The 16,673-nt window shown below is 44.7% G+C and overlaps 1 pseudogene across 1 annotated transcript; it reads left to right on the top strand.

Moving 5' to 3' along the window:
- Positions 1-294: 294 nt before the first annotated feature.
- LOC308433210 (secretory carrier-associated membrane protein 4-like) lies at positions 295-938 on the top strand (annotated as a pseudogene). The gene has a single exon. The product of its transcript is annotated as a secretory carrier-associated membrane protein 4-like (transcript).
- The last annotated feature ends 15,735 nt before the right edge of the window (positions 939-16,673 follow it).

The raw sequence follows: 16,673 nt of genomic DNA, 5'->3' as shown, positions 1-16,673 counted from the left end.
TGTTGGAGGAAGTATGTCACTCTGGGGGTGGGCTTAGAGACATTCCTCCTAGATGTCTGCGGATACTCAATCTGTTTCTGGCTTCCTTTGGATGAAGATGTAGAACTCTCAGCTCCTCCTGCACCATGCCTGCCTGGATGCTGCCATGCTCTCACCTTGATGACACTGGGCTGAACCTCTGAACCTGTAAGCCAGCCCCAATTAAATGTTGTCAGTTATAAGTCTTGCCTTGGGGATAGGACTTGGATAAGCATGGCATTCTCAAGGGGGTCCCTCAGGTCAGCTCATACAGAAATGGCAGGAAAAGAGAACAGTCCCGGCCTCCTGCCACTGACACCCTGTTTCTATCAGGACTTCTCTGATGAGATCCCCGTAAATTTACTGTGTCACTCTGGGTGTGAACCTGGTGGCCTGCCTGGCCTAGTGGATTTCGGTCAGAGTGAGTGCCAATTTTGGCCTGGCCATGCTCTTGCTGGTTATCTCCACTCCCTGAAGTTATGTTTTCTGGTTCCGGCCGGTGTACAAGGCCTTTTGAGCAGAAAGCTCCTTTAACTTCATGACATTCTTCTTCATCTTTGGAGCACAGTTTGTGCTGACTATCATTCAGGCCATCGGCTTCTTGGGTTGGGGCACCTGTGGTTGGCTGATAGTCATTGGTTTCTTTGGGACCAGTGTTGGGACTGCTGTGGTGATGCTGATCCCAGCCATCATGTTTTCCTTGTCTGGAGATATGACGGCCATCACCGTCATGAAGGTACACAGGGTCTACTGTGGGGCTGGTGGAAGCCATCAGAAAGCACAAACAAACAGAGTGGAGCACTGGTACATGGAGAAATCCATCATGGAGGGAGGCCCAGTTTAACAGTTTCTCTGAGAACAGCCTGCCTGAGTACCCCACTGTCCCCAGCTACTTGTCCAGTGGAGGTCACTGGCCTTAGGCGGCTGGCTGGCCCCAGCACCATGGCTCTGTCTCCTGCCACCAGCCTTGGTCCTGGGGCCTAAGCATTTCTCCAGGGTCCCAGGAGGTCCTTGGCCTATGTTCATCTCTTGCCTGAACCCTCAGCAAGTATGGCCTCATAGCCATTGTCCACTGCCATTCTACCAGAGCCTGGCTGTGTGTGTTCCCTGTTCCCACCTGTTAAGAGGGTAGGAACCCCCAGCCTGTGCAAGGAGAAGCCTCAACCTCCAAGCTCCTGTCCTCTGTGTTGCTGAAATGTATAAAGCTAAACCCAGCCCACTTGTGTAGATGGGTGTGAGTGGACAGTCAGGAGCATGGCGGCTGTGCCTGCATCCTCTGCTCTGCAGTCCCTGTGTTCCTCTGGGTCCACTTCTTTGTCCCATCCCTTGTAACAGTGACAACCTGCTGTCCCCTCCACCTAGGAATCTGAGTAGACATCTACCCACTTGCAGGCTCTGATCCACTTGATTGAGAATGCTCTGGCCACCAGGAGACCTCCTCCTTCTCTGTAGGCAACTGGAGGAGAGGGACAGGCTCTGCTGCATGGCAAGCCATGCCCCCAGCCACAGGTTTTCTGGGACACATCTGTGCCTTAATGAAACCTGGACTTCCTCCCACACACTCTGCCTTCCTAGGGCAGCTGTGGCCTTGTCGGGAGAGCCAAACTGAGTCTTGGAATGTCTACAGCATTTCTGATGACATTGGACTCCGTTCTTTCTTGTGACCTAGTGCTACCAGCCAAGTCATCAAGGCCCCAGGCTTCCCTGCAAAGTTAAGCCCCTCAGGTGCCAGTATCATGCCAAACTGTCTGGGCACCTGGCTTCTACCCCATCTCAGAATGGCATCTGGATGGAGTCAAGTGTCTGTCATAGGTGACACCCTAAAGCCACTGCAACTCTTCCCTGCCCACCCCTTGGTATGTGAGTCCACATGCCATAGTTGGTTTTGTTATGTGAGAATATTCTGGAAATAAATTATCTTTGTGGAAAAGAGAGAGAGAGAAAGAGAGAGAGAGAGAGAGAGAGAGAGAGAGAGAGAGAGAGAGAGAGAGAGAGAGAGAGAGAGTTGTTTTGGTCATGGTATCTGTTCACAGCAGTAAAATCCCAACTAACACAGAAATTGGTACCAAGAGTAGGGTATTGCTTTGATAAACTTGACTATGCCTTTGTCTGGAAGAATATGAATTTGGGGACTTTGAATTTGGAAAGCAGTGGAATGCTTTAAGTGGGGTTTACTGGGCTATCCTCATAGGAATATGAAAAACTTTGTTGCTGAGATTGATTTGAACTGTGCAGACCTGGCCCAAGAGGCTTCAGTGAAGAATTCCAGTAGGTGGCCTAGAGACTGTGTTTGTGGTATTTTGGTGAACATTGTGACTACTGTTTTCCTTTGTCTGAAGAGTCTGCCTGAGTCTAAGGTAAATTACATCGACAAAGGAAGTCTCAAAAAGCCCAGTAGAGACTTTGCTCTCTGGTTAAGTCTCATGAAATTGACTTAAAGTGTAGCAAGCTTAGAAAGGAAAAATATATGATATATGGTTTAAGTATTAAAGGAGCACCAGGAAGTAAATGGAGCTGAATCCTCTGTTTCAGGACCTAACAGATTAAGGGATTTGGGGGTAAGATTCCATCCAGCTAAGTTTAGATCCAGGCAGGGTAGTACACATCTTTAATTCTCCAAAGACAAAGACAAACAGATCTTTGAGTTCAAGGCCAGCCTGGAAAAAACAGGTTCTAGGTGAAGAAATGCTTAAATCCAGGAATGGTGGTACACACCTTTTATTCCAGCATTACTGGAGGCAGAGCCATGCAGATCTGAGTTCAAGATCAGCCTACAGAGCAAGTTTCAGGAAAGCTTCACTTAGGCAGAGAGGGAGACAGAAAACACAAAGCTGGTAATAGAATAAGGAGGTCCATATTTTGGGCCCAGCAGACAGTAGAACACAGCAGCTTTGGCCATGTGTCTCTGGCTATAGAGGCAAGAAGAAAAGGAGACTACTGGGATAATTGATGCTGATTAGCTAATGCTAAGAAATTAGTAGTGATTAAGAAGAGACCAGCATCACTGAGGTGAAATCTTCTGGAAAATGTTTTCTGAGAGCACACACACAAACACATACACACACACACAAATCTGTGTTCCAAAGATAGCCTAGGTTGTATCTCATACTGCATCTGTATTTGGTAACATATAAGAGTCACCCATGTGGTACTTGTTTTGAAGGCATGAAGGATCATATAGAGCAGCTGAAGTTGGCACTGTGAGAGGTCATGGAAGGCCACTGATGAAGGTGCAGCCTCAGTTATAGTTGATGGCCCAGGACTGAGGGATTCATGCAAAGGAGTTGAAGATTGGTACCATAAAGAAAGCCCATGAGAGGCTATTGGTGAAGCCTAGTTGCAATAGAAGACCCCAGTCTGTTGGAGATGCCAATACCATGGGATGATCACCAAGATCAGTAGCAAAGGTGTAGTGGATCAACCTGAGTTTAAAATGCTACAGAGGGCAGAGCTAGAAAAGTGATGCCAGCCCTTTGGAGGAGCCCAGAAGATTATGTGTGGACCCCACACATTGAAACATTGAAGTTACCTTGGAGACCCCAAGATGTTTGAGATGCCAGAGCCATGAGCTATTTGCTGAGGAAAGCTGCTAACAGGGAGTATAACCAGCATAGAAGAAAGGAGTTTTTGTAGTCAACAAAGATGAAAAAAGAGTTGGAGATCTGAAGACTGCTTTGACATCAGACATGGAGAAGCAGAGTTTGGAGTTTGCCCGGCTGGTTTTCTGTCTTGCTTTGGGTATTACAGCTAAGTGACTAGAAGAATCTTAGAAGAGATGTTAAGCTTTGGAATTTTAACATTGTTAATACAGCTATAGACTGTGGGAACTTTGAAAGTTGAACTAAACATAGTTTTTTATTATGCTATGTTTAGGTATGGCCCCCATAGATTCATGTTTGAAAAAGCCTATGGTGTCCAGGGAGTGGAATGTGGTGGTAGTTATATGCTTTGTCCAGAAAGGGGCACTATTAGAAGATGTGGCCCTGTTGGAGTATTTGTGTCACTGTGTGTATGGGCTTTAAAACCCTCACTCTAGTTGCCTGGAAGCCAGTATTCTGCTAGCAGACTTCAGATGAAGATGTATAACTCTCAGCTCCTCCTGCACTATGCCTGCCTGGATGCTGCCATGTTCCCACCTTGATGACACTGAGCCTCTGATCCTGTAAGCCATTCCCAATTAAATGTTGTCTATTATAAGAGTTTCTATGGTCATGGTGTCTGTTCACAGCAGTAAAACCTAAGACAGAAGTTTTATTTTATTTTCCTGTGGTCCATCTTCATGCTCTTTGTTTCCTTATGCAGAGCTGGGGCATTTCTAGACAGGCAGGTCTGCTGGAAGAAAAATTCCATCACTTTTTGTTTTAAAAAGTCTTTATTTTGAATTTATGTTTGAATTTTGAAGAATAATTTCATAGGTTGTAGAGTTTAGGCTAATGTAGTTTTTTTTTTCTCTTCTCCTAATCTCATACATTTCACCCAATTCCATGCACATTTTCTGAGGAAAAGTCAAATATAGTGCTTCCCTCTGTTTGTCTTTATGTAAGGTGACACCCTCATATCATAGGTTCTTCCAAGTAGGGGTTTCATCCAGGTATGTGCTGATCCCATTGCTCTGGGTCTTTGTGAGGCAGCACATTATGACTGGAACTCACTGCAGAGTTTCTCATTGGCTTCTTCTCTGGGAGGCAAAGAGGAAGAGGGTGTGTCTGGGTTCCCACTTGCCATTGGTTTCCTAGGCTCTCCCACAAGGCCCCACCCACTTCCTATAGTAACACAGACTGAGAACCAAGATAATATAACATAGTGTTTAGGGTAGGGGACAGGCATCCCAGGTCTAAACTCTGGGAATATCCATTTCCTAAATTGGGCTATGACATGCATTCCTGTATTTGGTTTTAGTATTCTACCTTTCTGGTCCTGTGGCTTGGTGTCTGCTATTTCTTGAGTTGAGTGAATGTTCAGCCAGTTTTTAAAATATAATTTGGGGGTGTTCCATGCCTTCTGTGCCCCCTTGTTCACAAATAAATGACACAGAGACTTTATATTTATTAATAAGCTGCAAGCACTAAGCTGGGCAAGTTGTGAGCTATACTAACCCGGTTGTGCTGGCCTGCACTACTTCTGGGACACATGCCCCATTATTTGCCATCTGAGTCTTGCTCTGCCTAGCTCTGGTCTATGCATGTCCTCATGGCTGTTCTCTTATTGTGACTGCATGGTGAATCCTCCTGGTCCTTCTCTTCTGTCTCTCTCTCTTTGTATCTCTCTGTTTCTGTCTCTGTCTCTTTGTCTCTCCCTCTCTTCTTTGAACCACCTGATTCAAATCAAAAGAAATCCTGCCCTATTCTTTTCTCCTGACCAGCTATCGACTGTCTTTGTCTCTTATCTCTCTTTGTCTCTGTCTCTGTGTCTATTTGTCTGTCTCCCTCTCTCCCTGCTTGGGGTCCCCTACTTGGACTGGGAGTCCTACTCTATTCTCTTCTCCTGCCCAGCTACTGGCAGATCAGCACTTTATTTACCAATCAGAAGCTATGGAAAACAGTCTTTACATATCACTGAAAGAGGAGATACTCAATAATCAAGACAATGTCAACGTGTGGACTGAAGCCAGGTCTCTGGGCACAGAAATCAGCATCTGAAATACACCGTGCACAAAACCATCTCCCAAAACAGTTTTCCTTAAGTGTTGCCTATTTCTGTCTGTGTCTTTTTTTTTTCCTGCTGTCTTTTCACATGCAGCTTACCCTTTTCCCTAGTTCTTCTACAGCTCTCAGATGATCTGTTCTCTTCTGTGTTTGTTTCTTGCTTTAGCGATATCTGTTTGTTCATCTTCAGGCTCAGAGCTTTTGTCTGCTGTGGTGTGGAGTCTCTCCAAGCTCATTCTTCATTCTGGTTACAGTGCTTCTGATTTCTAATACCTATTTTTATCTTATTCCTGCTTTTCGAGTTTTCATCTCTTTGGTTCTATCATCTCCCTGGTCTTGCACATTGCCTAGTTTTCCTATTAAAGGCTTTGGTATATTAATAACTTTTAAATTCATGGATACTTCACTCCGAATACCTCATTCAAAATCAGGCCAAAATGGAACTGTCATCTGATAGTGTCCATGATCAGGTCATGTGAACACTTGGCTTCTGTGTGGAATAAGACCACAAGTGTGGGATGTAGCATGGGAGTTGGTTGCTCTGAGTGCTTGCTTTCTTTCATGGGCATCCTTACCACAAGATGCCCACAATGGCTATCACTCTAAATGCAGTGAGAGGACCCTCAAGCAGAGACAGCCTGGTAATTTTGGACTGCCCAGCTTCCAGAATCATGAGCCAAAGCAGATTCTGTGAGTTGTACTTTATCCAGTCTGAGATACTCTGTTAGAGAAACAGAAAACTAAGGCACTCAGACATAAATGTGGCAATTCATGCTTTCCTGCCAAATTTGACTGTGGCTCAGTGATTGCTTGGTCTCTTCAAAGTGTGTGTGTGTGTGTGTGTGTGTGTGTGTGTGTGTGTGTGTGTGTGTGTGTCTGTCTGTCTGTCTGTCTGTCTGTCTATCTGTCTGTCTGTTTCTTCTGTGTCTGTTATCTTTTAGTATACTTTATAAATTCTGTTGTGAGTGAGGTAGGAATATTGGTAGAGGTGAAGTGTGATCACTGTGTGTATCTTGTAACAGGTCTACAGGAAGGTATTTAATCTGTGCCTGTATTTCTGACGGATCCCCAGGGAAGTTTAGACTCTCACCTTGGCTGCTTCAAGACTCTAGAAATTTGCTAATTACACTTCAGGTTTTTCTACCTAAAAATGGTTTCTTCCTGGGTTTCTATCTGGTTAAGATGGGATTCTCTGTATCTGTCTGTCTCTCCAATTTGGGAGGCATCTAGTTATTCTGTATCTTCTTCTGACACAAATCTAAAGGGAGTTATCAATTTGGGGTCTGGTTAGCTTTCATTGTTTTGAAGGGCAGAGTAGGGTTTTCTAAGATCCTTACATGATGAACCAAAAAAGAAAGAAAGCTCTTAAGTAAACATTTCCTCTTGGCCAGCATGGATCTGTCAGCAGTAAACTACTGGTTGCATAGCTGACCGTCATCTGTGCCGGGATTGACACAGTCAGATGCTGCTGTTAGCATGAGATAGACCAGCATAACAAACAGTGCATAACCAGTGAGGAGAAAGCCTGGCTTTTTAAACACTGACTTAAGAGAGAGTGGAAGTAACTCTCTGGTGTTTTGCAGGAGCTGACTTACTAGAGGACAACACCATCAAATAGCAAAGCATGAAAACCCAACACACATCAGGACCCAACACCACGAGGGCACAGGGCAGAACAAAACAAACCTCAGCTGGGCAGAGGAAAGTCAGCCCTTAGGGCCACTCTCAGGGGTAGTGTGAAAATGCCTGACATAGAATGAGGAGGAGAAACTAGGACAGGTGTGGGCTTGTAGTGAATGTGTACCTCAAGTGTGTGCATTTGAGAAATCTGGGGATCCCAGCTGGTCGGGTCTCTGACTGTCCCACTGATCTGCAGATTGTAGGCTCAGGATGGGCTGGTTTGAGTGGCTTCTTTTCTTTTGGGTAGTGACATCTGAAGGAAGGACAAGAGAGAGTGAACTGGAGTGAAGACTGTAGCCATGGATAATCCAGAAATGTGACCGACTTGTTCATTTTGTCATGGGGGTGAGAGAGCATGGGCAAAGGAAGGTTGTGACTCTGCCCTCAAAGCCACGGGGTCTGATTAATTCAGTGTCTCATGATGGCATTTTTACTTGTTGCTGTTTGTTGTTTGGTTGGTTGTCGTTTTTGTTTTATTTTTAGATTATGTGTATAGGTGTTTTTCCCGTATCTATAGTGTGTACCACAATATGCCTTGTGTCACAGAGGCTGAAAGAGGGCATCTAACCCACCAGAACTGGAGTTAGAGAAGGTTGTGAGCCATCAGCAGGTGCTGGGAATTAAATCTGAGTCCTCTGGAAGAGAGCCAGAGCTCTTAGCCACTGAGTCACCTCTCTAGCCCCATGTTGTCTGTTTTGAAATGAATGTTTGTATTCCCTGACCATGGGCAAGTTAATTCCTATTTTTTCATATGATGGTATTTGGAAGACAAGTTTAAATGCGATCATGCGGGTCAGACTGGTGTCCTTATAAGAAGAGGAACCAGGGCTTGCTCTTCACTGTATGGAGTCATCTGCACAGCCTCAACTGAGCACTCGCCAGGAACCAAATTAATGGCAGCATGATCTTGGACTTGCCAGACACAGAGCCACAGAAACTAAATTTCTGTGGCTTAAGCTGCTCACTCTGTGGTATCTGGTTATAGCAACCCAGACGGAATATGATATTTCTGCTTCTTTCCTATTCCTAAGTCATTCTGTAAGCCCCTGGGATGCACTCCAACAAGAGATCATGTGCTACTTGGACTGGTAGCTGCCACTGTTACCATAGCAACCACAGCTGGGGCCCTTGACCACACTGCACCTCTTACAGGCTGTGCTTAGATTTCAAAGGTCAGTGGGCTCTGCTCAGTGTCTAGAAACTCCACATCCTCACTCAGATTCTCCTCCCCCTTCCCAAGCATCTAATGTGGCAAACATGTCAGGGAAAACAGAGGAAGAAGGGAAGGGGAGTGGAAAGAAGAAGAGGGAAGACAGAATTAGTCTTGAAAACTCAGAATTATTTAGTCTAGTCAGATTTAATTCTAGCTTCACCCTGAAGGACTTAGTCTAGAACTGGACACCTCCCCAGCAAGGAACGTCCTTCAGAGTAATTCTTGTTGTGGTAAATATTAAGTGGATGGCTTAGCCCTTTATCCACCCCTGGGGTCTCACTCCGAGGATGCCGCTCTAGTGTGGAGCCGAGCACATAGACTCTGTCACTCGGTCTGCAGGCAGTTACCCTGTTACTTCTGTCCCAGGTGGATACAACTGTCACAAACATAACTCTAAGGCCTAGTAGCTTTTCATGGTTGTTTTATATATTAAATTCTCAGTCCACAAACCTTCTACACAATAAGATTATATCCAATAGACAATGATACAAACTGCCCTTCTATATGAGATTAAAGACCTAAGGAATCCCTTAAAATATTCAGATCTACCTATTGCCAATTTAGTCCACCTGGATCCAGATCCCCTTCTCAGGCTCCATCTTGATTTCTCCCGAAATCTCTGCTTCTCTTCCATTTTCCTACCTTTTCTCCACCTACCTCTCCACTGTCCAATCATATATCACCCTAACCTCAACCCATAAATTCTCACCTGAAGACATTCACATTTCTCTTCCATGAATTCTCTACCGTGATCAACAGCCCATAATCACCAAAGAAATGAGACCCACTACTGTAAGATGTGCACAGAACTATAAGATGTGCAATCAGTATCCCATCTTTGATTGCAAACCCGGACACAAAAACAACACACAACAGAGAGCCCAAGGGCAGTCCCTCCAAACTTAAGGAAGCCCCCAAATGGATGGGAACCAACCAGCCAGTTCTTTCCCACAGGAGAGACCCAGGTGACAGAGGACAAGATGCTGCATGACAGGTTGTCAGCAGTCCAGGCCATCCCGAGACATTCGAGGGACGGAACATAAGGAAAGTATTAAACATTTGACCTCTGGGCAACTTTTCATCCCCAGATGTGGAAGGACAGGAGAGTAAACACTACCTATAGAGCTGTGTGCATATTCCCAGGACCTTGACAGAAGGCCACAGTGTCACGCTTGAGGTGACTGCTGATTCTGTGAGGGAAATAAAGGACTCACTTCTGGCAGGTGACTCCCACACACCTGCCCCTGGAGAGAAGCCAGAATTTTTCTGCTGAAAGCTTTCTGGTGGCACAATGACATTTTTGTGGCAAGGGTTGTCACTGTTTGTCTTGGTCTGTGGTTTCCAATGAGGTCAGAGCCAGAGTCCTAGCACTGACTGCATTCCTCAGCCCCACCCCTGAGAACAGCTAAGGGGCTGGCTTATTTAATCAAAATTACCTCATATCATTCTGAAGGGCAGCGATCACATTTGCTCTTGCAAACAACCTCGGCTGAGGGTTCGGAGTCTACAAATTTCACCAGTTCGGTTTATCTTCCTAATGTCTCCATTGATGGAAGCAGCTGGTGAACCCACTTTCTCCACCAACTGTGTTGATCTTTTAGCTTGCTGGTGAATGCTTGCAGAAAAGCTACCCTGTAGCAAGGCCCAGAATACACGGCTGTGCATTTAGGCATGCACAGTGTGGGTGCTGGCTCGTGCTCTCCCAAGGCACAGACAGACTCACACCCTCCCCCAGCTTTCTCAGTGCCAATGACAATTGCTAAGCGAGGACTGCCCACTTCACACCTGTGGCTATTTACTGCCGTCTTCTCCAGAGAAACATGGAAGGAGTATGTAGTAAATTCAAAGATTGGGAAATTACAAAAATATGTAGATTCGTAACTGAATTATGCATAGCATTTAGCCTATTGTGACTATAAAGAAAATCACAGCTGCCCTGCAGAGATGCTTCCAGACAAGGTCTCTGGTGGGTCTAGAGTGCTGAAATTGACTGAAGCAGAGGGAGTGACTGGATTTAACTGTGAAGGCAGAAGAAAGTTTGTGATTTATGAACACTGGTTAAACATTTTAAATGAAACAGAAACATGCTTATAAAATTGGACTATGTTCTAAAAACTTATTCTCATTGTGGTGGTTTGAATATTCTTGGCCCAGGGAGTGTCAGGCACTATTTGGAAGTATGGCCTTGTAGGAGTAGGTGTGACCTTTTTGGAGGAAGCTTGTTACTCTGGGTGTGAGCTTTAAGACCCTAATCTAAGCTGCCTAGAAGCCAGTCTTATCCTGTTTACCTTCAGAACAAGATGCAGCACCCTCAGCTCCTCCTACATCACGTCTGCTTGGTTGCTGCCATGTTCCTGCCTTGATGATAATGGGCTGAACCTATGAACCTGTAAGGCAGCCCCACTTAAATGTCCTTTAAAAGAGTTGCCTTGGTCACGGTATCTGTTCACAACAATGGAAACTCTAACCAAGATACTCATATACACAGGTAAAATATAGTTCTCTTCCTTCATCAGAAAAGCTTCTCATTGTAGCAGATGGAAACCATCACAGAAAGCTATAAATGATTAAGATGCCAAGAACAGCAGACTGTGAAGTGCCCAACCCCTATTGCTATCTCTACCAATAGGAGGATTGGTATATCTATCTAACCCCTGCGCCTAAGGCTCAGGAAACTTTGATTAGGAGAAATGGGAAAATTGTAAAAACCCAAGGACCAAGATGTCTGCTGTTGAGATAGGGTTTTGAATATCTCACAGAGAAGCTGTACCCAAGAAATCTTAATATTGTAGTTATTTGAACAAGATCTGCACAGTGAAAACATCAGTTGACATGCCAATGGGGCATGGAGAAAACTCATGGAGCACCCTACAGATGAAGATGTATAGGCAACCAATCAATGTTAAGAGAGAGAATCAGGCTTCTCCAGGGATAACCCGCTGTTAGGTTATCCAGTGCCAACTGATCTAAACACACCCACAGGAGTAGCACAAAATTGCTCATGTAACAATAATAATTAAAGAAGAGGTTGTAAACTTGAGACAGAGGAAGGAGGTCATGGGAACAGTTGAAGGGAAGAAATAATGTGAATACAATGAGAATGAAGAAAATTTCCCCAAATTTTATTTTAAATTAAAAAATGGTTAACTCCAGTCTTCCTTACTGAAAAGATGATGAAACCTAAAATACAAACAACAAAACAAAACAAAAAATGTGACCAGCTAATGGAGATGTTCGAAAAACACAAAGGGGTGAGATCTCTTTCCAGAGGGAATTCCTTTTGGTTGGTCCCAGGCGTAAGACTTTTCCTTCTCCAGCGTGAGAATCCTCAATGAAACTCCAGTTCTTTAAAGGATCCTGTTCCAGTTTGTTAGCCAAAGGTTGAGACGCACATGTATCTTTAGACTACCTCCATCCCTTCCAGACCAGCACCATTCCCCAACACCTTGTTTTAATTCTGCAGTCCTCACTACAGTATGCCTGGGTCTGAAACAAACACATGACAGAATACAAGCTGGGGCCAAGTTCAAAGCACATTCAGGCTGAGCCAGGTAGCCGTACAGAAGAACCATTTCTTTACAAGGTCTTGATTTTCAGTTGTTCTCAGAAGCAACTCTATCTTTGAGACTAGATCTCACCACGAAGCCTAAGCTGGTCTCAAACTTATAATTCTCCTGTTTCAGCTTCTTAAGAATCACCCAAGCACTACTGCACCAGCATGCTAAACTCTTAATGGTAGAATGTATGCCATCTTATGGTTTTACAAGCACATACAAACTCACACCCGCACACTTACAAATAACTCACACAAAACCACAAATGGTGTCCAAAACAGGCAGATTTAGAGATGAGCCCTATTCCCTTGGGACAGGGGGTTTGCTTGGAAATGCCTACTTTGAAAAATATTTTATTCTGTAGCTGATTTATTAGGCTAAATAATTCAAAGGAAAGCCATAATGTGGGGTGATCCTGTAGGGACAGTGGTTGACTGCAATGCATCTTACTCTTTAGCCACTGGACCGATTTATTTTTTAATTAGTAAAAACCATGTGTGTGGAGAAGGCAGAGGAAGACGTTAGGTGTCCTGTTCTCTCACTCCCTGCTTTATTTCCTTGAGATCGCATCTCTCACTGAACCCAAAGCTCTATAGACACGTGTGGCCTTGTTTTATTTATTTATTTTTTTTAAATACATGGGATCTAGGGAGTCAAACTCAGGTTCCTATGAACTTCAATCTCACCCACCGAGCCATCTCTCCAGTCCACTAAGCCTTTTTCTTGGAGCAGTTCTATGTGTACAGAAACACCGGACACAAAGCACAAAGTAACCTGTTCTCCCACAAGAGGCCTTTCTCTGTTATTAGCAGTTTGCTCCATCTGATGACTCAGTTACATCGCACTGCATGGCAGTGTGTGGTCCCATCCATTCTCTGGGGTTTAAAGAGCAAGTACTGATGTGTACCAGCTTGTCTGTATCATATAAGATAGTGTTCCTGCCCTAAAAGTCATCATGATGACTTAAAAAGAAAGACAACAGGCTGTTTGAGCCTGCTTGCTTGTAACAAGATGTTAATATCTATTGTACATTGGCTGAATGTACTTGAAACAGAGTTACTCTGTGAGCCTCCATCCCTAGCATCCTCCTCAGGACATTAGTTTCTCATCTGAAACTGGATACTTAGTGATGCTCTAATCTGAAACTAAATACTTAGTGATGCTCTAATCTGAAGTTAGATACTTAGTGATTCTCTATTCCAAACCAGACAAAGAGAGAGCCAATTGGGAAGGGGAAGACATTTATTGCAGAGCAGAGCTTATCTAAGGAAAAAAGGCCATTCTCCATGTCCTTCTTCATTTCAGCTTCCGTTTCTTTCTTTCATGGAGTCTATTCAAGAGAGAAGGGGGAACAGGTTAGATCACCACAGTATGCATCAGCACCCTGAGAAGGAAGGGCAGGTTGGACCACCACAGTGTGCACTAGTATCCCTGTGTTGGAGGCTCAGCCTGGGATTCCAATGCACTGCTCAGAAAGTGATCTAAATGCTATAGGAGATTTGAACAGCTAAACACGGCAGCCTGCTTTGGACCAAAGACAGAATGAGAGATACCATGGGAAGATGAGGTAGCCTGATCAGGGGACAGAGACACAGCCTCAGAAAGGGAGCTCATGTCTCAAAACAGGGAAGATCAGAGAAACTCCTTGCAGAGGCTGTAGCCAGGCATCAGTCTGTGAATGAGAGACAGAGGGACCAATCAAAGCAGTGGCTGGCCAGAGGCTATGACAATCTGAGGAGATAGGGCTGGAGACCAAATTTTCACAAATCTGTCTGCTCATCCATCTGTCAGTTAATTTGTGCAGTAAGCAAGAGTGTATGGGACATTTGTCAAGGGTTGTAAAGATGGAAAAGACACAATATTGACACCCCCAAATATTCAAAGTCATAAACCAGTGGAGAAGATGGATGTCTCCGCACTATAAATAAGGTTCCAAATGCTTGACTAAGAGACACGAGGAAATCAGCTCCTGAAGAAGGCAGTGAGTGGGGTGTACTCGGGCGAGCTGGATAGGACCTGGGGATGGAGGTGAGACCCAGGGTCTAGTGAGGACTGTGTGGTGTGAGACATCCTTGTGACGCAGGAGGCTGAGGAAGTCAGGATGGCGATAAGGGGTGTAGACAAGGACCCCATTAGTTGGGGCACTGACCATATGCTTTAGTACTGAGGAGCTCAGATTGCATCCTTCAGGTTAGTAGGGCCCCCTGGAACTTGCGATTGAGCCTTTGAGGACGGCAAGAGGAACTGTCAGGACAATTTGGGACACACCTGGCTAGAAAGAAAGAAGAGCCAAGAACATGGAGAGGGTTAGGACCGTGGAGCACTTCAGAGGAAGGGCTGCCTGACACTTTGCACGAGGAAGGGAGGAGGTTGAACTCCTATGTCTATGGTATGCTAGTCACAGCCACGAGGGAGACGGGTGGGTCTCTAAGGAAGAATTCTGGTTTAGGCTTGGAGTAGAGTATAGTCAGTGGAAGTGGGTTACATGCTGTTGCTTACTAAGCTGAGAGTTCAACCCGAGTGACGGATCGGCTCGACCCCAGGCAAGCACATCAAAGCACAGTCACTATGAATCCTGGGAAGTCACTGTACCTGGTAGAGCAATTGGTAAGAGATGCAGAGCAGGCAGCAATGAGAGCCAAGGGGAGTGGAGAGAGGTCAGGTTCTTGCCTCTGGGACCCCAGTGGGGATTCCCACCCCCACTTTTGGTGGAGTCTGGCTCCTTCTGTGGGTGCTGGTTCTGGAGATCATAACAAGAAAGTCTCACTAGTGAGTCTGAAACCTGAACAATGAAATTACTCCCCAGAGGCCAAGGTGCCTCAGGTGTTAGGGAACAGTGCCCCCACCTGGCTGGTGATGGTAAGTGTACAGCTCACACTTGCAGAGTTGCACCTACTTGGCAAAAATACATATAGTACTACTCAGAACATGACAAATGTATCTCAAACACTGAAGTTTCATGTAGAGATGTATCACAAGAGGAAAACAGAGGTGTAGGAAGCAGACATGAGAAGATAAACCTCAATCCCAATGCCACCTCTATGAGTAGGACCTCTCTGAGCTCCTGGTCTCCTCTAAGAAACAGATGATATGATATATGATATGGTATGGTATGGAGTGGTATTGTATGATATAACATAATTTGGTATGGTATAGATGGTATGTTATGATGTGATATGATACTGATATGATGTGATATGATATGATATTGTATGATATGATATGTTATGATGTGATTGACATAAGGCAATGGGTATGAATAATCATACTTGTGAGTCATGATCTCCCTGGGTGCAGAGAGGACATTTAAACAACACTGGCTGAACGAACATGTAGGAAAATCATAGCAGTGATCTTTTTTGTCATTGGCTTATGGACCCAAACCACCATAAGACCTGCCTCTGATACAGCTGGCAATCCCAACGCCAGCCACAGGACATCAGAAAGGAAAATGCCCAGCTTAGATTCTTCCGGCCACACCACAGTTGCCAAGGCAAAACTGTCCTGGCTTCAACGATGAAGAAAGAGGAGGCTCTCAAGCAGACCCTTTCTAACATGGGGATTGGGCCCTGGTTTTCCAAACTATGTATTTTCAAGTCCCACTGACAACACTATGGCCCTTTTACTAAGTACTGCATTTTACTCTCTAGTACTAAATCATTTCTGGCAACCTTAGAGAAGACTAGAACAGTATTTATTAGATTATAGACACACTTGCTCAGTTTCTATTTTAATCCAGGGACTAAGCCTGATAAAATGGAAAAAATGGGATGAGCATTTTAAAAATTGCCATCACACTAATGGTCAACCAGCCCCTCCTCCTGTCCTGATTATTTAATGAAATTAAGGGGGTGTTCTTATAAGTAATTTTCTATAGACATTCAGGATATCTTCACTAGTCATCGAAGTAAAACAGTAACAGTAGCCAGCTACAACATCTGCAGAGTCTGTGGTCCAATGGGAAGAAAAATAAACAAATAAAAAACAACAAAACAAACAAACAAAAAATCCCAAACAGCCTTGTAGGTGCTGAGTCCGGCTCTCAGGGCTAGATGCCTGTGGTACAGTGGCACAGGTTCAGAAAGAGACCAGCTGAGCCCAGAGCACACTGGGGCTGCCTCAGTAGGACCACAGTGTGGCTGATTCTAGGCAACACGGTAGGCTGTTTCAAAACCTGCCCTGCTAAAGGTCACACAAGGCAGAGATGTAACCGGGAAAATAGCACCAATCGATGAACAGACCAAGGCTGCTCCACTTGGCCTCCAGTCTGTGTTGCTTTTGAAGACATGTGCGTTGGGTGATCCGTTTCTCTGCAGATGTTAGATGATCCCACTCTATTGCGACACACACATACACGCATGCACACTTGATGGAATCATATCATTAATAGGAAAAGCACGCTCATCTACTGACAATTCTGTTCGCACACCCCAGCCTTCTCCAGATGCTCTCCAGGGCAAAGGGCAAGTTTTTGCATGTACGTAAAGAATACAATGAGTTTCTTTCTTCAAAATGACAAGTTTCTCGATCTCAGCAGGAAATTGGTTTTTATTTTTAGATTAA

Source organism: Micromys minutus, assembly GCF_963924665.1.
Source record: "Micromys minutus genome assembly, chromosome: 19".
Lineage (NCBI taxonomy): Eukaryota > Metazoa > Chordata > Mammalia > Rodentia > Muridae > Micromys > Micromys minutus.
This window is presented reverse-complemented; position numbering and strand designations above follow the sequence as displayed.